The following is a 25,746-nucleotide window of genomic DNA, read 5'->3' on the forward strand; positions in this document are numbered from 1 at the left end:
AAGAGTGCAAACAGTAGGGAAAGCGTTGGTTAGCGTAGGGGTAAAAATTACTATTCCCACTCCAGTGGGTGCAACACTAGGTAAAGCGTTGGATAGCGTAGGGGTAAAAATTACTATTCCCACTCCAGTGGGTGCAACAGTAGGGAAAGCGTTGGATAGCATAGGGGTAAAAATTACTATTCCCACTCCAAATAGTGCAACAGTAGGTAAAGCGTTGGATCGCGTAGGGGTTAAAATTACTATTCCCACTCCAAAGAGTGCAACAGTAAGGAAAGCGTTGGATAGCGTAGGGGTAAAAATTTACTAATCCAACTCCAAAGAGTGCAACAGTAGGGAAAGCGTTGGCTAGCATAGCGGTAAAAATTACTATTCCCACGCCAAATAGTGCAACAGTAGGGAAAGCGTTGGATAGCGTAGGGGTAAAAATTACTATTCTCCCTCCAGTGTGTGCAACAGTAGGGAAAGCGTTGTATTGCGTAGAGGTCAAAAGTACTATTCCAACTCCAAAGAGTGCAACAGTAGGGAAAGCGTTGGCTAGCATAGGTGTAAAAATTACTATTCCCACTCCAAATAGTGCAACAGTAGGTAAAGCGTTGGATCGCGTAGGGGTAAAAATTACTATTCCCACTCCATTGGGTGCAACAGTAGGGAGAGCGTTGGATAGCGTAGGGGTAAAAATTACTATTCCCACTCCAGAGGGTGCAACAGTAGGGAAAGCATTGGATAGCGTAGGGGTAAAAATTACTATTCCCACTCCAAATAGTGCAACAGTAGGGAAAGCGTTGGATAGCGTAGGGGTTGAAATTACTATTCCCACTCCAAAGAGTGCAACAGTAGGGAAAGCGTTGGATAGCGTAGGGGTAAAAATTACTATTCCCACTCCAGTGAGTGCAACAGTAGGGAAAGTGTTGGATAGCGTAGAGGTAAAAATTACTATTCCCACTCCAGTGGGTGCAACAGTGGGGAAAGCATTGGATAGCGTAGGGGTAAAAATTACTATTCTCCCTCCAGTGTGTGCAACAGTAGGGAAAGCGTTGGATTGCGTAGAGGTCAAAAGTACTATTCCAACTCCAAAGAGTGCAACAGTAGGGAAAGCGTTGGCTAGCATAGGTGTAAAAATTACTATTCCCACTCCGAATAGTGCAACAGTAGGGAAAGCGTTGGATAGCGTAGGGGGTTCAAATTACTATTCCCACTCCAGTGGGTGCAACAGTAGGGAACGCGTTGGATAGCGTGGGGTAAAAATTTACTATTCCCACTCCAAATAGTGTAACAGTAGGGAAAGCGTTGGATAGCGTAGGGGGTTAAAATTACTATTCCCACTCCAGTGGGTGCAACAGTAGGGAAAGCGTTGGATAGCGTAGGGGTAAAATTTACTATTCTCACTCCAGTGGGTGCAACAGTAGGGAAAGCATTGGATACCGTAGGGGTAAAAATTACTATTCCAACTCCAAATAGTGCAACAGTAGGGAAAGCGTTGGATAGCGTAGGGGTTAAAATTACTATTCCTACTCCAAAGAGTACAAACAGTAGGGAAAGCGTTGGATAGCGTAGGGGTAAAAATTACTATTCCCACTCCAGTGGGTGCAACAGTAGGGAAAGCGTTGGATAGCGTAGGGGTTAAAATTACTATTCCCACTCCAAAGAGTGCAACAGTAGGGAAAGCGTTGGATAGCGTAGGGGTTAAAATTACTATTCCCACTCCAAATAGTGCAACAGTAAGGAAAGCATTGGATAGCGTAGGGGGTTAAAATTACTATTCCCACTCCAGTGGGTGCAACAGTAGGGAAAGCGTAGGATAGCGTAGGGGTAAAAATTACTATTCTCACTCCAGTGGGTGCAACAGTAGGGAAAGCATTGGATACCGTAGGGGTAAAAATTACTATTCCAACTCCAAATAGTGCAACAGTAGGGAAAGCGTTGGATAGCGTAGGGGTTAAAATTACTATTCCTACTCCAAAGAGTGCAAACAGTAGGGAAAGCGTTGGATAGCGTAGGGGTAAATATTACTATTCCCACTCCAGTGGGTGCAACACTAGGTAAAGTGTTGGATAGCGTAGGGGTAAAAATTACTATTCCCACTCCAGTGGGTTCAACAGTAGGGAAAGCGTTGGATAGCATAGGGGTAAAAATTACTATTCCCACTCCAAAGAGTGCAACAGTAGGGAAAGCGTTGGCTAGCATAGGTGTAAAAATTACTATTCCCACTCCAAATAGTGCAACAGTAGGTAAAGCGTTGGATTGCGTAGGGGTAAAAATTACTATTCCCACTCCATTGGGTGCAACAGTAGGGAGAGCGTTGGATAGCGTAGGGGTAAAAATTACTATTCCCACTCCAGAGGGTGCAACAGTAGGGAAAGCATTGGATAGCGTAGGGGTAAAAATTACTATTCCCACTCCAAATAGTGCAACAGTAGGGAAAGCGTTGGATAGCGTAGGGGTTAAAATTACTATTCCCACTCCAAAGAGTGCAACAGTAGGGAAAGCGTTGGATAGCGTAGGGGTAAAAATTACTATTCCCACTCCAGTGAGTGCAACAGTAGGGAAAGTGTTGGATAGCGTAGAGGTAAAAATTACTATTCCCACTCCAGTGGGTGCAACAGTGGGGAAAGCATTGGATAGCGTAGGGGTAAAAATTACTATTCTCCCTCCAGTGTGTGCAACAGTAGGGAAAGCGTTGGATTGCGTAGAGGTCAAAAGTACTATTCCAACTCCAAAGAGTGCAACAGTAGGGAAAGCGTTGGCTAGCATAGGTGTAAAAATTACTATTCCCACTCCGAATAGTGCAACAGTAGGGAAAGTGTTGGATAGCGTAGGGGTTAAAATTACTATTCCCACTCCAGTGGGTGCAACAGTAGGGAAAGCGTTGGATAGCGTGGGGTAAAAATTTACTATTCCCACTCCAAATAGTGCAACAGTAGGGAAAGCGTTGGATAGCGTAGGGGGTTAAAATTACTATTCCCACTCCAGTGGGTGCAACAGTAGGGAAAGCGTTGGATAGCGTAGGGGTAAAATTTACTATTCTCACTCCAGTGGGTGCAACAGTAGGGAAAGCATTGGATACCGTAGGGGTAAAAATTACTATTCCAACTCCAAATAGAGCAACAGTAGGGAAAGCGTTGGATAGCGTAGGGGTTAAAATTACTATTCCTACTCCAAAGAGTACAAACAGTAGGGAAAGCGTTGGATAGCGTAGGGGTAAAAATTACTATTCCCACTCCAGTGGGTGCAACAGTAGGGAAAGCGTTGGATAGCGTAGGGGTTAAAATTACTATTCCCACTCCAAAGAGTGCAACAGTAGGGAAAGCGTTGGATAGCGTAGGGGTTAAAATTACTATTCCCACTCCAAATAGTGCAACAGTAAGGAAAGCATTGGATAGCGTAGGGGGTTAAAATTACTATTCCCACTCCAGTGGGTGCAACAGTAGGGAAAGCGTTGGATAGCGTAGGGGTAAAAATTACTATTCTCACTCCAGTGGGTGCAACAGTAGGGAAAGCATTGGATACCGTAGGGGTAAAAATTACTATTCCAACTCCAAATAGTGCAACAGTAGGGAAAGCGTTGGATAGCGTAGGGGTTAAAATTACTATTCCTACTCCAAAGAGTGCAAACAGTAGGGAAAGCGTTGGATAGCGTAGGGGTAAATATTACTATTCCCACTCCAGTGGGTGCAACACTAGGTAAAGCGTTGGATAGCGTAGGGGTAAAAATTACTATTCCCACTCCAGTGGGTGCAACAGTAGGCAAAGCGTTGGATAGCATAGGGGTAAAAATTACTATTCCCACTCCAAATAGTGCAACAGTAGGTAAAGCGTTGGATCGCGTAGGGGTTAAAATTACTATTCCCACTCCAAAGAGTGCAACAGTAGGGAAAGCGTTGGATAGCGTAGGGGTTAAAATTACTATTCCCACTCCAAAGAGTGCAACAGTAGGGAAAGCGTTGGATAGCGTAGGGATAAAAATACCTATTCCCACTCCAGCGGGTGCAACAGTAGGGAAAGCGTTGGATAGAGTAGGGGTAAAAATTACTATTCCCACTCCAGAGGGTGCAACAGTAGGGAAAGCGTTGGATAGCGCAGGGGTAAAAATTACTATTCCCACTCCAAATAGGGCAACAGTAAGGAAAGCGTTGGATAGAGTAGGGGTTAAAATTACTATTTTCACTCCAAAGAGTGCAACAGTAGGGAAAGTGTTGGATAGCGTAGCGGTAAAAATTTACTATTCCAACTCCAGTGGGTGCAACAGTAGGGAAAGCGTTGGATAGCGTAGGGGTTAAAATTACTATTCCCACTCCAGTGGGTGCAACAGTAGGGAAAGCATTGGATACCGTAGGGGTAAAAATTACTATTCCAACTCCAAATAGTGCAACAGTAGGGAAAGCGTTGGAGAGCGTAGGGGTTAAAATTACTATTCCCACTCCAAAGAGTGCAAACAGTAGGGAAAGCGTTGGATAGCGTAGGGGTAAAAATTACTATTCCCACTCCAGTAGGTGCAACACTAGGTAAAGCGTTGGATAGCGTAGGGGTAAAAATTACTATTCCCACTCCAGTGAGTGCAACAGAAGGGAAAGCGTTGGATAGCATAGGGGTAAAAATTACTATTCCCACTCCAGTGGGTGCAACAGTAGGGAAAGCGTTGGATAGCATAGGGGTTAAAATTACTATTCCCACTCCAAAGAGTGCAACAGTAGGGAAAGCGTTGGATAGCGTAGGGGTTAAAATTACTATTCCCACTCCAAAGAGTGCAACAGTAGGGAAAGCGTTGGATAGCGTAGGGGTAAAAATTACTATTCCCACTCCAAATAGTGCAACAGTAAGGAAAGCGTTGGATAGCGTAGGGGTAAAAATTACTAATCTCATTCCAGTGGGTGCAACAGGAGGGAAAGCGTTGGATAGCGTAGGGGTAAAAATTTACTATTCCAACTCCAAAGAGTGCAACAGTAGGGAAAGCGTTGGCTAGCATAGCGGTAAAAATTACTATTCCCACGCCAAATAGTGCAACAGTAGGGAAAGTGTTGGATAGCGTAGGGGTTAAAATTACTATTCCCACTCCAAAGAGTGCAACAGTAGGGAAAGCGTTGGATAGCGTAGGGGTTAAAATTACTATTCCCACTCCAGTGGGTGCAACAGTAGGTAAAGCGTTGGATAGCGTAGGGGTAAAAATTACTATTCCCACTCCAGTGGGTGCAACAGTAGGGAAAGCGTTGGATAGCATAGGGGTAAAAATTACTATTCCCACTCCAAATAGTGCAACAGTAGGGAAAGCGTTGGGTAGTGTAGGGGTTAAAACTACTATTCCCACTCCAAAGAGTGCAACAGTAGGGAAAGCGTTGGATAGCGTAGGGGTTAAAATTACTATTCCCACTCCAAAGAGTGCAACAGTAGGGAAAGCGTTGGATAGCGTAGGGGTAAAAATTACTATTCCCACTCCATTGGGTGCAACAGTAGGGAGAGCGTTGGATAGCGTAGGGGTAAAAATTACTATTCCCACTCCAGAGGGTGCAACAGTAGGGAAAGCATTGGATAGCGTAGGAGTAAAAATTACTATTCCCACTCCAAATAGTGCAACAGTAGGGAAAGCGTTGGATAGCGTAGGGGTTAAAATTACTATTCCCACTCCAAAGAGTGCAACAGTAGGGAAAGCGTTGGATAGCGTAGGGGTAAAAATTACTATTCCCACTCCAGTGAGTGCAACAGTAGGGAAAGTGTTGGATAGCGTAGAGGTAAAAATTACTATTCCCACTCCAGTGGGTGCAACAGTGGGGAAAGCATTGGATAGCGTAGGGGTAAAAATTACTATTCTCCCTCCAGTGTGTGCAACAGTAGGGAAAGCGTTGGATTGCGTAGAGGTCAAAAGTACTATTCCAACTCCAAAGAGTGCAACAGTGGGGAAAGCGTTGGCTAGCATAGGTGTAAAAATTACTATTCCCACTCCGAATAGTGCAACAGTAGGGAAAGCGTTGGATAGCGTAGGGGTTCAAATTACTATTCCCACTCCAGTGGGTGCAACAGTAGGGAAAGCGTTGGATAGCGTGGGGTAAAAATTTACTATTCCCACTCCAAATAGTGCAACAGTAGGGAAAGCGTTGGATAGCGTAGGGGGTTAAAATTACTATTCCCACTCCAGTGGGTGCAACAGTAGGGAAAGCGTTGGATAGCTTAGGTGTAAAAATTACTATTCTCACTCCAGTGGGTGCAACAGTAGGGAAAGCATTGGATACCGTAGGGGTAAAAATTACTATTCCAACTCCAAATAGTGCAACAGTAGGGAAAGCGTTGGATAGCGTAGGGGTTAAAATTACTATTCCTACTCCAAAGAGTGCAAACAGTAGGGAAAGCGTTGGATAGCGTAGGGGTAAAAATTACTATTCCCACTCCAGTGGGTGCAACAGTAGGGAAAGCGTTGGATAGCGTAGGGGTTAAAATTACTATTCCCACTCTAAAGAGTGCAACAGTAGGGAAAGCGTTGGATAGCGTAGGGGTTAAAATTACTATTCCCACTCCAAAGAGTGCAACAGTAGGGAAAGCGTTGGATAGCGTAGGGGTAAAAATTACTATTCTCACTCCAAATAGTGCAACAGTAGGGAAAGCGTTGGATAGCGTAGGGGTAAAAATTACTAATCCCACTCCAGTGGGTGCAACAGGAGGGAAAGCGTTGGATAGCGTAGGGGTAAAAATTTACTATTCCAACTCCAAAGAGTGCAACAGTAGGGAAAGCGTTGGCTAGCATAGCGGTAAAAATTACTATTCCCACGCCAAATAGTGCAACAGTAAGGAAAGCGTTGGATAGCGTAGGGGTTAAAATTACTATTCCCACTCCAAAGAGTGCAACAGTAGGGAAAGCGTTGGACAGCGTTGGCGTAAAAATTACTATTCCCACTCCAGTGGGTGCAACAGTAGGTAAAGCGTTGGATAGCGTAGGGGTAAAAATTACTATTCCCACTCCAGTGGGTGCAACAGTAGGGAAAGCGTTGGATAGCATAGGGGTAAAAATTACTATTCCCACTCCAAATAGTGCAACAGTAGGGAAAGCGTTGGATAGTGTAGGGGTTAAAACTACTATTCCCACTCCAAAGAGTGCAACAGTAGGGAAAGCGTTGGATAGCGTAGGGGTTAAAATTACTATTCCCACTCCAAAGAGTGCAACAGTAGGGAAAGCGTTGGATAGCGTAGGGGTAAAAATTACTATTCCCACTCCATTGGGTGCAACAGTAGGGAGAGCGTTGGATAGCGTAGGGGTAAAAATTACTATTCCCACTCCAGAGGGTGCAACAGTAGGGAAAGCATTGGATAGCGTAGGGGTAAAAAATACTATTCCCACTCCAAATAGTGCAACAGTAGGGAAAGCGTTGGATAGCGTAGGGGTTAAAATTACTATTCCCACTCCAAAGAGTGCAACAGTAGGGAAAGCGTTGGATAGCGTAGGGGTAAAAATTACTATTCCCACTCCAGTGAGTGCAACAGTAGGGAAAGTGTTGGATAGCGTGGAGGTAAAAATTACTATTCCAACTCCAGTGGGTGCAACAGTGGGGAAAGCATTGGATAGCGTAGGGGTTAAAATTACTATTCCCACTCCAAAGAGTGCAACAGTAGGGAAAGCGTTGGATAGCGTAGGGGTTAAAATTACTATTCCCACTCCAAAGAGTGCAACAGTAGGGAAAGCGTTGGATAGCGTAGGGGTTAAAATTACTATTCCCACTCCAAAGAGTGCAACAGTAGGGAAAGCGTTGGATAGCGTAGGGGTAAAAATTACTATTCCCACTCCATTGGGTGCAACAGTAGGGAGAGCGTTGGATAGCGTAGGGGTAAAAATTACTATTCCCACTCCAGAGGGTGCAACAGTAGGGAAAGCATTGGATAGCGTAGGGGTAAAAATTACTATTCCCACTCCAAATAGTGCAACAGTAGGGAAAGCGTTGGATAGCGTAGGGGTTAAAATTACTATTCCCACTCCAAAGAGTGCAACAGTAGGGAAAGCGTTGGATAGCGTAGGGGTAAAAATTACTATTCCCACTCCAGTGAGTGCAACAGTAGGGAAAGTGTTGGATAGCGTAGAGGTAAAAATTACTATTCCCACTCCAGTGGGTGCAACAGTGGGGAAAGCATTGGATAGCGTAGGGGTAAAAATTACTATTCTCTCTCCAGTGTGTGCAACAGTAGGGAAAGCGTTGGATTGCGTAGAGGTCAAAAGTACTATTCCAACTCCAAAGAGTGCAACAGTAGGGAAAGCGTTGGCTAGCATAGGTGTAAAAATTACTATTCCCACTCCGAATAGTGCAACAGTAGGGAAAGCGTTGGATAGCGTAGGGGTTCAAATTACTATTCCCACTCCAGTGGGTGCAACAGTAGGGAAAGCGTTGGATAGCGTGGGGTAAAAATTTACTATTCCCACTCCAAATAGTGCAACAGTAAGGAAAGCGTTGGATAGCGTAGGGGGTTAAAATTACTATTCCCACTCCAGTGGGTGCAACAGTAGGGAAAGCGTTGGATAGCGTAGGGGTACAAATTACTATTCTCACTCCAGTGGGTGCAACAGTAGGGAAAGCATTGGATACCGTAGGGGTAAAAATTACTATTCCAACTCCAAATAGTGCAACAGTAGGGAAAGCGTTGGATAGCGTAGGGGTTAAAATTACTATTCCTACTCCAAAGAGTGCAAACAGTAGGGAAAGCGTTGGATAGCGTAGGGGTAAAAATTACTATTCCCACTCCAGTGGGTGCAACACTAGGTAAAGCGTTGGATAGCGTAGGGGTAAAAATGACTATTCCCACTCCAGTGGGTGCAACAGTAGGGAAAGCGTTGGATAGCATAGGGGTAAAAATTACTATTCCCACTCCAAATAGTGCAACAGTAGGTAAAGCGTTGGATCGCGTAGGGGTTAAAATTACTATTCCCACTCCAAAGAGTGCAACAGTAGGGAAAGCGTTGGATAGCGTAGGGGTTAAAATTACTATTCCCACTCCAAAGAGTGCAACAGTAGGGAAAGCGTTGGATAGCGTAGGGGTAAAAATAACTATTCCCACTCCAGTGGGTGCAACAGTAGGGAAAGCGTTGGATAGTGTAGGGGTAAAAATGACTATTCCCACTCCAGAGGGTACAACAGTAGGGAAAGCGTTGTATAGCGTAGGGGTAAAAATTACTATTCCCACTCCAAATAGGGCAACAGTAGGGAAAGCGTTGGATAGCGTAGGGGTTAAAATTACTATTCCCACTCCAAAGAGTGCAACAGTAGGGAAAGCGTTGGATAGCGTAGGGGTAAAAATTACTATTCCCATTCCAGTGGGTGCAACAGTAGGGAAAGCGTTGGATAGCGTAGGGGTAAAAATTACTATTCCAACTCCAAAGAGTGCAACAGTAGGGAAAGCGTTGGCTAGCATAGCGGTAAAAATTACTATTCCCACGCCAAATAGTGCAACAGTAGGGAAAGCGTTGGATAGCGTAGGGGTTAAAATTACTATTCCCACTCCAAAGAGTGCAACAGTAGGGAAAGCGTTGGACAGCGTTGGGGTAAAAATTACTATTCCCACTCCAGTGGGTGCAACAGTAGGTAAAGTGTTGGATAGCGTAGGGGTAAAATTTACTATTCCCACTCCAGTGGGTGCAACAGTAGGGAAAGCGTTGGATAGCATGAGGGTAAAAATTACTATTCCCACTCCAAACAGTGCAACAGTAGGGAAAGCGTTGGATAGCGTAGGGGTTAAAACTACTAATCCCACTCCAAAGAGTGCAACAGTAGGGAAAGCATTGTATAGCGTAGGGGTTAAAATTACTATTCCCACTCCAAAGAGTGCAACAGTAGGGAAAGCGTTGGATAGCCTAGGGGTAAAAACTACTATTCCCACTCCAGAGGGTGCAACAGTAGGGAAAGAGTTGGATAGCGCAGGGGTAAAAATTACCATTCCCACTCCAAATAGTGCAACAGTAGGGAAAGCGATGGATAGCGTAGGGGTTAAAATTACTATTTCCACTCCAAAGAGTGCAACAGTAGGGAAAGCGTTGGATAGCGTAGCGGTAAAAACTACTATTCCAACTCCAAATAGTGCAACAGTAGGGAAAGCGTTGGATAGCGTAGGGGTTAAAATTACTATTCCCACTCCAGTGGGTGCAACAGTAGGGAAAGCGTTGGATAGCGTAGGGGTTAAAATTACTATTCCCACTCCAGTGGGTGCAACAGTAGGGAAAGCATTGGATACCGTAGGGGTAAAAATTACTATTCCAACTCCAAATAGTGCAACAGTAGGGAAAGCGTTGGATAGCGTAGGGGTTAAAATTACTATTCCCACTCCAAAGAGTGCAAACAGTAGGGAAAGCGTTGGATAGCGTAGGGGTAAAAATTACTATTCCCACTCCAGTAGGTGCAACACTAGGTAAAGCGTTGGATAGCGTAGGGGTAAAAATTACTATTCCCACTCCAGTGGGTGCAACAGTAGGGAAAGCGTTGGATAGCGTAGGGGTTAAAATTACTATTCCCACTCCAAAGAGTGCAACAGTAGGGAAAGCGTTGGATAGCGTAGGGGTTAAAATTACTATTCCCACTCCAAAGAGTGCAACAGTAGGGAAAGCATTGGATAGCGTAGGGGTCAAACTTACTATTCCCACTCCAGTGGGTGCAACAGTAGGGAAAGCGTTGGATAGTGTAGGGGTTAAAATTACTATTCCCACTCCAAAGAGTGCAACAGTAGGGAAAGCGTTGGATGGCGTAGGGGTAAAAATTACTATTCCCATTCCAGTGGGTGCAACAGTAGGGTAAGCGTTGGATAGCGTAGGGGTAAAAATTACTATTCCAACTCCAAAGAGTGCAACAGTAGGGAAAGCGTTGGCTAGCATAGCGGTAACAATTACTGTTCCCATGCCAAGTAGTGCAACAGTAGGGAAAGCGTTGGATAGCGTAGGGGTTAAAATTACTATTCCCACTCCAAAGAGTGCAACAGTAGGGAAAGCGTTGGATAGCATAGGGGTTAAAACTACTATTCCCACTCCAAAGAGTGCAACAGTAGGGAAAGCGTTGGATAGCGTCGGGGTTAAACTTACTATTCCCACTCCAAAGAGTGCAACAGTAGGGAAAGCGTTGGATAGCGTATCGGTAAAAATTACTATTCCCACTCCAGTGGGTGCAACAGTAGGGAAAGCGTTGGATAGCATAGGTGTAAAAATTACTATTCCCACTCCAAATAGTGCAACAGTAGGGAAAGCGTTGGATAGCGTAGGGGTTAAAACTACTATTCCCACTCCAGAGGGTGCAACAGTAGGTAAAGCGTTGGATAGCGCAGGGGTAAAAATTACTATTCCCACTCCAAATAGTGCAACATTAGGGAAAGCGTTGGATAGCGTAGGGGTTAAAATTACTATTCCCACTCCAAAGAGTGCAACAGTAGGGAAAGCGTTGGATAGCGTAGGGGTTAAAATTACTATTCCCACTCCAAAGAGTGCAACAGTAGGGAAAGCGTTGGATAGCGTAGGGGTAAATATTACTATTCCCATTCCAGTGGGTGCAACAGTAGGGAAAGCGTTGGATAGCGTAGGGGTAAAAATTACTATTCCAACTCCAAAGAGTGCAACAGTAGGGAAAGCGTTGGCTAGCATAGCGGTAAAAATTACTATTCCCACGCCAAATAGTGCAACAGTAGGGAAAGCGTTGGATAGCGTAGGGGTTAAAATTACTATTCCCACTCCAGTGGGTGCAACAGTAGGTAAAGTGTTGGATAGCGTAGGGGTAAAATTTACTATTCTCACTCCAGTGGGTGCAACAGTAGGGAAAGCGTTGGATAGCATGAGGGTAAAAATTACTATTCCCACTCCAAACAGTGCAACAGTAGGGAAAGCGTTGGATAGCGTAGGGGTTAAAACTACTGTTCCCATGCCAAGTAGTGCAACAGTAGGGAAAGCGTTGGATAGCGTAGGGGTTAAAATTACTATTCCCACTCCAAAGAGTGCAACAGTAGGGAAAGCGTTGGATAGCGTAGGGGTTAAAACTACTATTCCCACTCCAAAGAGTGCAACAGTAGGGAAAGCGTTGGATAGCGCAGGGGTAAAAATTACTATTCTCACTCCAGTGGGTGCAACAGTAGGGAAAGCATTGGATACCGTAGGGGTAAAAATTACTATTCCAACTCCAAATAGTGCAACAGTAGGGAAAGCGTTGGATAGCGTAGGGGTTAAAATTACTATTCCTACTCCAAAGAGTGCAAACAGTAGGGAAAGCGTTGGATAGCGTAGGGGTAAAAATTACTATTCCCACTCCAGTGGGTGCAACACTAGGTAAAGCGTTGGATAGCGTAGGGGTAAAAATGACTATTCCCACTCCAGTGGGTGCAACAGTAGGGAAAGCGTTGGATAGCATAGGGGTAAAAATTACTATTCCCACTCCAAATAGTGCAACAGTAGGTAAAGCGTTGGATCGCGTAGGGGTTAAAATTACTATTCCCACTCCAAAGAGTGCAACAGTAGGGAAAGCGTTGAATAGCGTAGGGGTTAAAATTACTATTCCCACTCCAAAGAGTGCAACAGTAGGGAAAGCGTTGGATAGCGTAGGGGTAAAAATAACTATTCCCACTCCAAATAGGGCAACAGTAGGGAAAGCGTTGGATAGCGTAGGGGTTAAAATTACTATTCCCACTCCAAAGAGTGCAACAGTAGGGAAAGCGTTGGATAGCGTAGGGGTAAAAATTACTATTCCCATTCCAGTGGGTGCAACAGTAGGGAAAGCATTGGATAGCGTAGGGGTAAAAATTACTATTCCAACTCCAAAGAGTGCAACAGTAGGGAAAGCGTTGGCTAGCATAGCGGTAAAAATTACTATTCCCACGCCAAATAGTGCAACAGTAGGGAAAGCGTTGGATAGCGTAGGGGTTAAAATTACTATTCCCACTCCAAAGAGTGCAACAGTAGGGAAAGCGTTGGACAGCGTTGGGGTAAAAATTACTATTCCCACTCCAGTGGGTGCAACAGTAGGTAAAGTGTTGGATAGCGTAGGGGAAAAATTTACTATTCCCACTCCAGTGGGTGCAACAGTAGGGAAAGCGTTGGATAGCATGAGGGTAAAAATTACTATTCCCACTCCAAACAGTGCAACAGTAGGGAAAGCGTTGGATAGCGTAGGGGTTAAAACTACTAATCCCACTCCAAAGAGTGCAACAGTAGGGAAAGCGTTGTATAGCGTAGGGGTTAAAATTACTATTCCCACTCCAAAGAGTGCAACAGTAGGGAAAGCGTTGGATAGCCTAGGGGTAAAAACTACTATTCCCACTCCAGAGGGTGCAACAGTAGGGAAAGCGTTGGATAGCGCAGGGGTAAAAATTACCATTCCCACTCCAAATAGTGCAACAGTAGGGAAAGCGTTGGATAGCGTAGGGGTTAAAATTACTATTTCCACTCCAAAGAGTGCAACAGTAGGGAAAGCGTTGGATAGCGTAGCGGTAAAAACTACTATTCCCACTCCAGTGGGTGCAACAGTAGGGAAAGCGTTGGATAGCGTAGGGGTTAAAATTACTATTCCCACTCCAGTGGGTGCAACAGTAGGGAAAGCATTGGATACCGTAGGGGTAAACATTACTATTCCAACTCCAAATAGTGCAACAGTAGGGAAAGCGTTGGATAGCGTAGGGGTTAAAATTACTATTCCCACTCCAAAGAGTGCAAACAGTAGGGAAAGCGTTGGATAGCGTAGGGGTAAAAATTACTATTCCCACTCCAGTAGGTGCAACACTAGGTAAAGCGTTGGATAGCGTAGGGGTAAAAATTACTATTCCCACTCCAGCGGGTGCAACAGTAGGGAAAGCGTTGGATAGCGTAGGGGTTAAAATTACTATTCCCACTCCAAAGAGTGCAACAGTAGGGAAAGCGTTGGATAGCGTAGGGGTTAAAATTACTATTCCCACTCCAAAGAGTGCAACAGTAGGGAAAGCATTGGATAGCGTAGGGGTCAAACTTACTATTCCCACTCCAGTGGGTGCAACAGTAGGGAAAGCGTTGGATAGCGTAGGGGTTAAAATTACTATTCCCACTCCAAAGAGTGCAACAGTAGGGAAAGCGTTGGATGGCGTAGGGGTAAAAATTACTATTCCCATTCCAGTGGGTGCAACAGTAGGGTAAGCGTTGGATAGCGTAGGGGTAAAAATTACTATTCCAACTCCAAAGAGTGCAACAGTAGGGAAAGCGTTGGCTAGCATAGCGGTAACAATTACTGTTCCCATGCCAAGTAGTGCAACAGTAGGGAAAGCGTTGGATAGCTTAGGGGTTAAAATTACTATTCCCACTCCAAAGAGTGCAACAGTAGGGAAAGCGTTGGATAGCGTAGGGGTTAAAACTACTATTCCCACTCCAAAGAGTGCAACAGTAGGGAAAGCGTTGGATAGCGTTGGGGTTAAACTTACTATTCCCACTCCAAAGAGTGCAACAGTAGGGAAAGCGTTGGATAGCGTATCGGTAAAAATTACTATTCCCACTCCAGTGGGTGCAACAGTAGGGAAAGCGTTGGATAGCATAGGTGTAAAAATTACTATTCCCACTCCAAATAGTGCAACAGTAGGGAAAGCGTTGGATAGCGTAGGGGTTAAAACTACTATTCCCACTCCAGAGGGTGCAACAGTAGGGAAAGCGTTGGATAGCGCAGGGGTAAAAATTACTATTCCCACTCCAAATAGTGCAACATTAGGGAAAGCGTTGGATAGCGTAGGGGTTAAAATTACTATTCCCACTCCAAAGAGTGCAACAGTAGGGAAAGCGTTGGATAGCGTAGGGGTTAAAATTACTATTCCCACTCCAAAGAGTGCAACAGTAGGGAAAGCGTTGGATAGCGTAGGGGTAAATATTACTATTCCCATTCCAGTGGGTGCAACAGTAGGGAAAGCGTTGGATAGCGTAGGGGTAAAAATTACTATTCCAACTCCAAAGAGTGCAACAGTAGGGAAAGCGTTGGCTAGCATAGCGGTAAAAATTACTATTCCCACGCCAAATAGTGCAACAGTAGGGAAAGCGTTGGATAGCGTAGGGGTTAAAATTACTATTCCCACTCCAAAGAGTGCAACAGTAGGGAAAGCATTGGACAGCGTTGGGGTAAAAATTACTATTCCCACTCCAGTGGGTGCAACAGTAGGTAAAGTGTTGGATAGCGTAGGGGTAAAATTTACTATTCTCACTCCAGTGGGTGCAACAGTAGGGAAAGCGTTGGATAGCATGAGGGTAAAAATTACTATTCCAACTCCAAATAGTGCAACAGTAGGGAAAGCGTTGGATAGCGTAGGGGTTAAAATTACTATTCCTACTCCAAAGAGTGCAAACAGTAGGGAAAGCGTTGGATAGCGTAGGGGTAAAAATTACTATTCCCACTCCAGTGGGTGCAACACTAGGTAAAGCGTTGGATAGCGTAGGGGTAAAAATGACTATTCCCACTCCAGTGGGTGCAACAGTAGGGAAAGCGTTGGATAGCATAGGGGTAAAAATTACTATTCCCACTCCAAATAGTGCAACAGTAGGTAAAGCGTTGGATCGCGTAGGGGTTAAAATTACTATTCCCACTCCAAAGAGTGCAACAGTAGGGAAAGCGTTGGATAGCGTAGGGGTTAAAATTACTATTCCCACTCCAAAGAGTGCAACAGTAGGGAAAGCGTTGGATAGCGTAGGGGTAAAAATAACTATTCCCACTCCAGTGGGTGCAACAGTAGGGAAAGCGTTGGATAGTGTAGGGGTAAAAATGACTATTCCCACTCCAGAGGGTACAACAGTAGGGAAAGCGTTGGATAGCGTAGGGGTAAAAATTACTATTCCCACTCCAAATAGGGCAACAGTAGGGAAAGCGTTGGATAGCGTAGGGGTTAAAATTACTATTCCCACTCCAAAGAGTGCAACAGTAGGGAAAGCGTTGGATAGCGTAGGGGTAAAAATTACTATTCCCATTCCAGTGGGTGCAACAGTAGGGAAAGCATTGGATAGCGTAGGGGTAAAAATTACTATTCCAACTCCAAAGAGTGCAACAGTAGGGAAAGCGTTGGCTAGCATAGCGGTAAAAATTACTATTCCCACGCCAAATAGTGCAACAGTAGGGAAAGCGTTGGATAGCGTAGGGGTTAAAATTACTATTCCCACTCCAAAGAGTGCAACAGTAGGGAAAGCGTTGGACAGCGTTGGGGTAAAAATTACTATTCCCACTCCAGTGGGTGCAACAGTAGGTAAAGTGTTGGATAGCGTAGGGGAAAAATTTACTATTCCCACTCCAGTGGGTGCAACAGTAGGGAAAGCGTTGGATAGCATGAGGGTAAAAATTACTATTCCCACTCCAAACAGTGCAACAGTAGGGAAAGCGTTGGATAGCGTAGGGGTTAAAACTACTAATCCCACTCCAAAGAGTGCAACAGTAGGGAAAGCGTTGTATAGCGTAGGGGTTAAAATTACTATTCCCACTCCAAAGAGTGCAACAGTAGGGAAAGCGTTGGATAGCCTAGGGGTAAAAACTACTATTCCCACTCCAGAGGGTGCAACAGTAGGGAAAGCGTTGGATAGCGCAGGGGTAAAAATTACCATTCCCACTCCAAATAGTGCAACAGTAGGGAAAGCGTTGGATAGCGTAGGGGTTAAAATTACTATTTCCACTCCAAAGAGTGCAACAGTAGGGAAAGCGTTGGATAGCGTAGCGGTAAAAACTACTATTCCCACTCCAGTGGGTGCAACAGTAGGGAAAGCGTTGGATAGCGTAGGGGTTAAAATTACTATTCCCACTCCAGTGGGTGCAACAGTAGGGAAAGCATTGGATACCGTAGGGGTAAAAATTACTATTCCAACTCCAAATAGTGCAACAGTAGGGAAAGCGTTGGATAGCGTAGGGGTTAAAATTACTATTCCCACTCCAAAGAGTGCAAACAGTAGGGAAAGCGTTGGATAGCGTAGGGGTAAAAATTACTATTCCCACTCCAGTAGGTGCAACACTAGGTAAAGCGTTGGATAGCGTAGGGGTAAAAATTACTATTCCCACTCCAGTGGGTGCAACAGTAGGGAAAGCGTTGGATAGCGTAGGGGTTAAAATTACTATTCCCACTCCAAAGAGTGCAACAGTAGGGAAAGCGTTGGATAGCGTAGGGGTTAAAATTACTATTCCCACTCCAAAGAGTGCAACAGTAGGGAAAGCATTGGATAGCGTAGGGGTCAAACTTACTATTCCCACTCCAGTGGGTGCAACAGTAGGGAAAGCGTTGGATAGCGTAGGGGTTAAAATTACTATTCCCACTCCAAAGAGTGCAACAGTAGGGAAAGCGTTGGATGGCGTAGGGGTAAAAATTACTATTCCCATTCCAGTGGGTGCAACAGTAGGGTAAGCGTTGGATAGCGTAGGGGTAAAAATTACTATTCCAACTCCAAAGAGTGCAACAGTAGGGAAAGCGTTGGCTAGCATAGCGGTAACAATTACTGTTCCCATGCCAAGTAGTGCAACAGTAGGGAAAGCGTTGGATAGCTTAGGGGTTAAAATTACTATTCCCACTCCAAAGAGTGCAACAGTAGGGAAAGCGTTGGATAGCGTAGGGGTTAAAACTACTATTCCCACTCCAAAGAGTGCAACAGTAGGGAAAGCGTTGGATAGCGTTGGGGTTAAACTTACTATTCCCACTCCAAAGAGTGCAACAGTAGGGAAAGCGTTGGATAGCGTATCGGTAAAAATTACTATTCCCACTCCAGTGGGTGCAACAGTAGGGAAAGCGTTGGATAGCATAGGTGTAAAAATTACTATTCCCACTCCAAATAGTGCAACAGTAGGGAAAGCGTTGGATAGCGTAGGGGTTAAAACTACTATTCCCACTCCAGAGGGTGCAACAGTAGGGAAAGCGTTGGATAGCGCAGGGGTAAAAATTACTATTCCCATTCCAAATAGTGCAACATTAGGGAAAGCGTTGGATAGCGTAGGGGTTAAAATTACTATTCCCACTCCAAAGAGTGCAACAGTAGGGAAAGCGTTGGATAGCGTAGGGGTTAAAATTACTATTCCCACTCCAAAGAGTGCAACAGTAGGGAAAGTGTTGGATAGCGTAGGGGTAAATATTACTATTCCCATTCCAGTGGGTGCAACAGTAGGGAAAGCGTTGGATAGCGTAGGGGTAAAAATTACTATTCCAACTCCAAAGAGTGCAACAGTAGGGAAAGCGTTGGCTAGCATAGCGGTAAAAATTACTATTCCCACGCCAAATAGTGCAACAGTAGGGAAAGCGTTGGATAGCGTAGGGGTTAAAATTACTATTCCCACTCCAAAGAGTGCAACAGTAGGGAAAGCATTGGACAGCGTTGGGGTAAAAATTACTATTCCCACTCCAGTGGGTGCAACAGTAGGTAAAGTGTTGGATAGCGTAGGGGTAAAATTTACTATTCTCACTCCAGTGGGTGCAACAGTAGGGAAAGCGTTGGATAGCATGAGGGTAAAAATTACTATTCCCACTCCAAACAGTGCAACAGTAGGGAAAGCGTTGGATAGCGTAGCGGTAACAATTACTGTTCCCATGCCAAGTAGTGCAACAGTAGGGAAAGCGTTGGATAGCGTAGGGGTTAAAATTACTATTCCCACTCCAAAGAGTGCAACAGTAGGGAAAGCGTTGGATAGCCTAGGGGTAAAAACTACTATTCCCACTCCAGAGGGTGCAACAGTAGGGAAAGCGTTGGATAGCGCAGGGGTAAAAATTACCATTCCCACTCCAAATAGTGCAACAGTAGGGAAAGCGTTGGATAGCGTAGGGGTTAAAATTACTATTTCCACTCCAAAGAGTGCAACAGTAGGGAAAGCGTTGGATAGCGTAGCGGTAAAAACTACTATTCCCACTCCAGTGGGTGCAACATTAGGGAAAGCGTTGGATAGCGTAGGGGTTAAAATTACTATTCCCACTCCAGTGGGTGCAACAGTAGGGAAAGCATTGGATACCGTAGGGGTAAAAATTACTATTCCAACTCCAAATAGTGCAACAGTAGGGAAAGCGTTGGATAGCGTAGGGGTTAAAATTACTATTCCTACTCCAAAGAGTGCAAACAGTAGGGAAAGCGTTGGATAGCGTAGGGGTAAAAATTACTATTCCCACTCCAGTGGGTGCAACAGTAGGGAAAGCGTTGGATAGCGTAGGGGTTAAAATTACTATTCCCACTCTAAAGAGTGCAACAGTAGGGAAAGCGTTGGATAGCGTAGGGGTTAAAATTACTATTCCCACTCCAAAGAGTGCAACAGTAGGGAAAGCGTTGGATAGCGTAGGGGTAAAAATTACTATTCTCACTCCAAATAGTGCAACAGTAGGGAAAGCGTTGGATAGCGTAGGGGTAAAAATTACTAATCCCACTCCAGTGGGTGCAACAGGAGGGAAAGCGTTGGATAGCGTAGGGGTAAAAATTTACTATTCCAACTCCAAAGAGTGCAACAGTAGGGAAAGCGTTGGCTAGCATAGCGGTAAAAATTACTATTCCCACGCCAAATAGTGCAACAGTAAGGAAAGCGTTGGATAGCGTAGGGGTTAAAATTACTATTCCCACTCCAAAGAGTGCAACAGTAGGGAAAGCGTTGGACAGCGTTGGCGTAAAAATTACTATTCCCACTCCAGTGGGTGCAACAGTAGGTAAAGCGTTGGATAGCGTAGGGGTAAAAATTACTATTCCCACTCCAGTGGGTGCAACAGTAGGGAAAGCGTTGGATAGCATAGGGGTAAAAATTACTATTCCCACTCCAAATAGTGCAACAGTAGGGAAAGCGTTGGATAGTGTAGGGGTTAAAACTACTATTCCCACTCCAAAGAGTGCAACAGTAGGGAAAGTGTTGGATAGCGTAGGGGTTAAAATTACTATTCCCACTCCAAAGAGTGCAACAGTAGGGAAAGCGTTGGATAGCGTAGGGGTAAAAATTACTATTCCCACTCCATTGGGTGCAACAGTAGGGAGAGCGTTGGATAGCGTAGGGGTAAAAATTACTATTCCCACTCCAGAGGGTGCAACAGTAGGGAAAGCATTGGATAGCGTAGGGGTAAAAAATACTATTCCCACTCCAAATAGTGCAACAGTAGGGAAAGCGTTGGATAGCGTAGGGGTTAAAATTACTATTCCCACTCCAAAGAGTGCAACAGTAGGGAAAGCGTTGGATAGCGTAGGGGTAAAAATTACTATTCCCACTCCAGTGAGTGCAACAGTAGGGAAAGTGTTGGATAGCGTAGAGGTAAAAATTACTATTCCAACTCCAGTGGGTGCAACAGTGGGGAAAGCATTGGATAGCGTAGGGGTTAAAATTACTATTCCCACTCCAAAGAGTGCAACAGTAGGGAAAGCGTTGGATAGCGTAGGGGTTAAAATTACTATTCCCACTCCAAAGAGTGCAACAGTAGGGAAAGCGTTGGATAGCGTAGGGGTTAAAATTACTATTCCCACTCCAAAGAGTGCAACAGTAGGGAAAGCGTTGGATAGCGTAGGGGTAAAAATTACTATTCCCACTCCATTGGGTGCAACAGTAGGGAGAGCGTTGGATAGCGTAGGGGTAAAAATTACTATTCCCACTCCAGAGGGTGCAACAGTAGGGAAAGCATTGGATAGCGTAGGGGTAAAAATTACTATTCCCACTCCAAATAGTGCAACAGTAGGGAAAGCGTTGGATAGCGTAGGGGTTAAAATTACTATTCCCACTCCAAAGAGTGCAACAGTAGGGAAAGCGTTGGATAGCGTAGGGGTAAAAATTACTATTCCCACTCCAGTGAGTGCAACAGTAGGGAAAGTGTTGGATAGCGTAGAGGTAAAAATTACTATTCCCACTCCAGTGGGTGCAACAGTGGGGAAAGCATTGGATAGCGTAGGGGTAAAAATTACTATTCTCCCTCCAGTGTGTGCAACAGTAGGGAAAGCGTTGGATTGCGTAGAGGTCAAAAGTACTATTCCAACTCCAAAGAGTGCAACAGTAGGGAAAGCGTTGGCTAGCATAGGTGTAAAAATTACTATTCCCACTCCGAATAGTGCAACAGTAGGGAAAGCGTTGGATAGCGTAGGGGTTCAAATTACTATTCCCACTCCAGTGGGTGCAACAGTAGGGAAAGCGTTGGATAGCGTGGGGTAAAAATTGACTATTCCCTCTCCAAATAGTGCAACAGTAAGGAAAGCGTTGGATAGCGTAGGGGGTTAAAATTACTATTCCCACTCCAGTGGGTGCAACAGTAGGGAAAGCGTTGGATAGCGTAGGGGTACAAATTACTATTCTCACTCCAGTGGGTGCAACAGTAGGGAAAGCATTGGATACCGTAGGGGTAAAAATTACTATTCCAACTCCAAATAGTGCAACAGTAGGGAAAGCGTTGGATAGCGTAGGGGTTAAAATTACTATTCCTACTCCAAAGAGTGCAAACAGTAGGGAAAGCGTTGGATAGCGTAGGGGTAAAAATTACTATTCCCACTCCAGTGGGTGCAACACTAGGTAAAGCGTTGGATAGCGTAGGGGTAAAAATGACTATTCCCACTCCAGTGGGTGCAACAGTAGGGAAAGCGTTGGATAGCATAGGGGTAAAAATTACTATTCCCACTCCAAATAGTGCAACAGTAGGTAAAGCGTTGGATCGCGTAGGGGTTAAAATTACTATTCCCACTCCAAAGAGTGCAACAGTAGGGAAAGCGTTGGATAGCGTAGGGGTTAAAATTACTATTCCCACTCCAAAGAGTGCAACAGTAGGGAAAGCGTTGGATAGCGTAGGGGTAAAAATAACTATTCCCACTCCAGTGGGTGCAACAGTAGGGAAAGCGTTGGATAGTGTAGGGGTAAAAATGACTATTCCCACTCCAGAGGGTACAACAGTAGGGAAAGCGTTGTATAGCGTAGGGGTAAAAATTACTATTCCCACTCCAAAGAGTGCAACAGTAGGGAAAGCGTTGGCTAGCATAGCGGTAAAAATTACTATTCCCACGCCAAATAGTGCAACAGTAGGGAAAGCGTTGGATAGCGTAGGGGTTAAAATTACTATTCCCACTCCAAAGAGTGCAACAGTAGGGAAAGCGTTGGACAGCGTTGGGGTAAAAATTACTATTCCCACTCCAGTGGGTGCAACAGTAGGTAAAGTGTTGGATAGCGTAGGGGTAAAATTTACTATTCCCACTCCAGTGGGTGCAACAGTAGGGAAAGCGTTGGATAGCATGAGGGTAAAAATTACTATTCCCACTCCAAACAGTGCAACAGTAGGGAAAGCGTTGGATAGCCTAGGGGTAAAAACTACTATTCCCACTCCAGAGGGTGCAACAGTAGGGAAAGCGTTGGATAGCGCAGGGGTAAAAATTACCATTCCCACTCCAAATAGTGCAACAGTAGGGAAAGCGTTGGATAGCGTAGGGGTTAAAATTACTATTTCCACTCCAAAGAGTGCAACAGTAGGGAAAGCGTTGGATAGCGTAGCGGTAAAAACTACTATTCCCACTCCAGTGGGTGCAACAGTAGGGAAAGCGTTGGATAGCGTAGGGGTTAAAATTACTATTCCCACTCCAGTGGGTGCAACAGTAGGGAAAGCATTGGATACCGTAGGGGTAAAAATTACTATTCCAACTCCAAATAGTGCAACAGTAGGGAAAGCGTTGGATAGCGTAGGGGTTAAAATTACTATTCCCACTCCAAAGAGTGCAAACAGTAGGGAAAGCGTTGGATAGCGTAGGGGTAAAAATTACTATTCCCACTCCAGTAGGTGCAACACTAGGTAAAGCGTTGGATAGCGTAGGGGTAAAAATTACTATTCCCACTCCAGTGGGTGCAACAGTAGGGAAAGCGTTGGATAGCGTAGGGGTTAAAATTACTATTCCCACTCCAAAGAGTGCAACAGTAGGGAAAGCGTTGGATAGCGTAGGGGTTAAAAATACTATTCCCACTCCAAAGAGTGCAACAGTAGGGAAAGCATTGGATAGCGTAGGGGTCAAACTTACTATTCCCACTCCAGTGGGTGCAACAGTAGGGAAAGCGTTGGATAGTGTAGGGGTTAAAATTACTATTCCCACTCCAAAGAGTGCAACAGTAGGGAAAGCGTTGGATGGCGTAGGGGTAAAAATTACTATTCCCATTCCAGTGGGTGCAACAGTAGGGTAAGCGTTGGATAGCGTAGGGGTAAAAATTACTATTCCAACTCCAAAGAGTGCAACAGTAGGGAAAGCGTTGGCTAGCATAGCGGTAACAATTACTGTTCCCATGCCAAGTAGTGCAACAGTAGGGAAAGCGTTGGATAGCGTAGGGGTTAAAATTACTATTCCCACTCCAAAGAGTGCAACAGTAGGGAAAGCGTTGGATAGAATAGGGGTTAAAACTACTATTCCCACTCCAAAGAGTGCAACAGTAGGGAAAGCGTTGGATAGCGTCGGGGTTAAACTTACTATTCCCACTCCAAAGAGTGCAACAGTAGGGAAAGCGTTGGATAGCGTATCGGTAAAAATTACTATTCCCACTCCAGTGGGTGCAACAGTAGGGAAAGCGTTGGATAGCATAGGTGTAAAAATTACTATTCCCACTCCAAATAGTGCAACAGTAGGGTAAGCGTTGGATAGCGTAGGGGTTAAAACTACTATTCCCACTCCAGAGGGTGCAACAGTAGGGAAAGCGTTGGATAGCGCAGGGGTAAAAATTACTATTCCCACTCCAAATAGTGCAACATTAGGGAAAGCGTTGGATAGCGTAGGGGTTAAAATTACTATTCCCACTCCAAAGAGTGCAACAGTAGGGAAAGCGTTGGATAGCGTAGGGGTTAAAATTACTATTCCCACTCCAAAGAGTGCAACAGTAGGGAAAGCGTTGGATAGCGTAGGGGTAAATATTACTATTCCCATTCCAGTGGGTGCAACAGTAGGGAAAGCGTTGGATAGCGTAGGGGTAAAAATTACTATTCCAACTCCAAAGAGTGCAACAGTAGGGAAAGCGTTGGCTAGCATAGCGGTAAAAATTACTATTCCCACGCCAAATAGTGCAACAGTAGGGAAAGCGTTGGATAGCGTAGGGGTTAAAATTACTATTCCCACTCCAGTGGGTGCAACAGTAGGTAAAGTGTTGGATAGCGTAGGGGTAAAATTTACTATTCTCACTCCAGTGGGTGCAACAGTAGGGAAAGCGTTGGATAGCATGAGGGTAAAAATTACTATTCCCACTCCAAACAGTGCAACAGTAGGGAAAGCGTTGGATAGCGTAGGGGTTAAAACTACTGTTCCCATGCCAAGTAGTGCAACAGTAGGGAAAGCGTTGGATAGCGTAGGGGTTAACATTACTATTCCCACTCCAAAGAGTGCAACAGTAGGGAAAGCGTTGGATAGCGTAGGGGTTAAAACTTCTATTCCCACTCCAAAGAGTGCAACAGTAGGGAAAGCGTTGGATAGCGCAGGGGTAAAAATTACTATTCTCACTCCAGTGGGTGCAACAGTAGGGAAAGCATTGGATACCGTAGGGGTAAAAATTACTATTCCAACTCCAAATAGTGCAACAGTAGGGAAAGCGTTGGATAGCGTAGGGGTTAAAATTACTATTCCTACTCCAAAGAGTGCAAACAGTAGGGAAAGCGTTGGATAGCGTAGGGGTAAAAATTACTATTCCCACTCCAGTGGGTGCAACACTAGGTAAAGCGTTGGATAGCGTAGGGGTAAAAATGACTATTCCCACTCCAGTGGGTGCAACAGTAGGGAAAGCGTTGGATAGCATAGGGGTAAAAATTACTATTCCCACTCCAAATAGTGCAACAGTAGGTAAAGCGTTGGATCGCGTAGGGGTTAAAATTACTATTCCCACTCCAAAGAGTGCAACAGTAGGGAAAGCGTTGGATAGCGTAGGGGTTAAAATTACTATTCCCACTCCAAAGAGTGCAACAGTAGGGAAAGCGTTGGATAGCGTAGGGGTAAAAATAACTATTCCCACTCCAGTGGGTGCAACAGTAGGGAAAGCGTTGGATAGTGTAGGGGTAAAAATGACTATTCCCACTCCAGAGGGTACAACAGTAGGGAAAGCGTTGGATAGCGTAGGGGTAAAAATTACTATTCCCACTCCAAATAGGGCAACAGTAGGGAAAGCGTTGGATAGCGTAGGGGTTAAAATTACTATTCCCACTCCAAAGAGTGCAACAGTAGGGAAAGCGTTGGATAGCGTAGGGGTAAAAATTACTATTCCCATTCCAGTGGGTGCAACAGTAGGGAAAGCATTGGATAGCGTAGGGGTAAAAATTACTATTCCAACTCCAAAGAGTGCAACAGTAGGGAAAGCGTTGGCTAGCATAGCGGTAAAAATTACTATTCCCGCGCCAAATAGTGCAACAGTAGGGAAAGCGTTGGATAGCGTAGGGGTTAAAATTACTATTCCCACTCCAAAGAGTGCAACAGTAGGGAAAGCGTTGGACAGCGTTGGGGTAAAAATTACTATTCCCACTCCAGTGGGTGCAACAGTAGGTAAAGTGTTGGATAGCGTAGGGGAAAAATTTACTATTCCCACTCCAGTGGGTGCAACAGTAGGGAAAGCGTTGGATAGCATGAGGGTAAAAATTACTATTCCCACTCCAAACAGTGCAACAGTAGGGAAAGCGTTGGATAGCGTAGGGGTTAAAACTACTAATCCCACTCCAAAGAGTGCAACAGTAGGGAAAGCGTTGTATAGCGTAGGGGTTAAAATTACTATTCCCACTCCAAAGAGTGCAACAGTAGGGAAAGCGTTGGATAGCCTAGGGGTAAAAACTACTATTCCCACTCCAGAGGGTGCAACAGTAGGGAAAGCGTTGGATAGCGCAGGGGTAAAAATTACCATTCCCACTCCAAATAGTGCAACA

The sequence above is a fragment of the Lissotriton helveticus genome, chromosome 2_1, assembly GCF_964261635.1.
Source record: "Lissotriton helveticus chromosome 2_1, aLisHel1.1, whole genome shotgun sequence".
Lineage (NCBI taxonomy): Eukaryota > Metazoa > Chordata > Amphibia > Caudata > Salamandridae > Lissotriton > Lissotriton helveticus.